Source organism: Brachyhypopomus gauderio, unplaced genomic scaffold (assembly GCF_052324685.1).
Source record: "Brachyhypopomus gauderio isolate BG-103 unplaced genomic scaffold, BGAUD_0.2 sc50, whole genome shotgun sequence".
Classification (NCBI taxonomy): Eukaryota; Metazoa; Chordata; class Actinopteri; order Gymnotiformes; family Hypopomidae; genus Brachyhypopomus; species Brachyhypopomus gauderio.
In genome coordinates this window covers 972,065-973,278 of record NW_027506875.1, presented here as the reverse complement: position 1 = coordinate 973,278, position 1,214 = coordinate 972,065, and positions in this window count along the sequence as shown.

Below are 1,214 nucleotides of genomic sequence, written 5' to 3'. Positions count from 1 at the left end.
GAAGAGGGGATGCAGGGTGGAGTTATACGTCAGAGTAGAGATATACCCCAGGGTGGAGATATACCCCAGGGTGGAGTTATACCCCAGGGTGGAGATCTACCCCAAGGTGGAGTTATACGTCAGAGTAGAGATATACCCCAAGGTGGAGTTATACGTCAGAGTAGAGATATACCCCAGGGTGGAGATGTACCCCAGGGTGGAGTTATACTCCAGGGTGGAGAGTAGAGACCCTCAGGGAAACAAGGATTACAGGATTACATCATTACTTACTACGTGATATATCCAAATCAGCACGTCATCTGGTGCTTCCTTCATTAATCTTTCTTCACAAACATTTTCAGTGATTTAACATAAAATAAATTACTTTACTGGATTTTGTTGTCAAGCCTTAACTTTATTTTATTGCCATGTCACTAAAAAGTGCATTCAACATTCAAAAACGATCAACCCTAACCCTGTACAACTATAAACACCTGAAATTAGAGGAAACTAAAAGTTATTTTATTGACTGGCAAAGAACACACACTGCTATATCGGGTCCTTAAAAGAACCGTGGTTACCTTTACAATATTTTCAATTGAAAGACAGTGAATAAGGGAAAAGCTAACTGGTATGGTTCAAAGCTAACTGGTATGGTTCAAAGCTAACTGGTATGGTTCAAAGCTGTTTTTGCATAGCACAAGCTCACTACATAAATTATGCCTCTAATGTGCAAAATGCATAACAATAAGTTGCAAATCTTTAGAACAAGTATCATCAACAAATCTTTATAATTATCATCATGGAGTTTATATATATATATATATATATATATATATATATATATATATATATATATATATATATATATATATATGAACGTATGTTCATATTTCTACAGCATTTCAGAAAAGTCTTGCTCCAAAACAATGCAGTTTCTGATGACATATGCTAAAGTCCACTTGCATATCAACCAGCCTACAAGTCCCAGAGTACATTGCACCATCCATTCAATATACTGTTTGAAAATAATCTTTTAGCAAAGTCTGAGATACAGCAGGGGTTTAGCAGCACTTAACTGCATCATTTTCTCCAGAAAACTCCATCAAAAATGTCCTAATGCGGCATACACAAAACCATTATAGTTTTTCAATAATTAAATGTAATTATATATATATATATATATATATATATATATATATATATATATATATATATATATATATATATATATA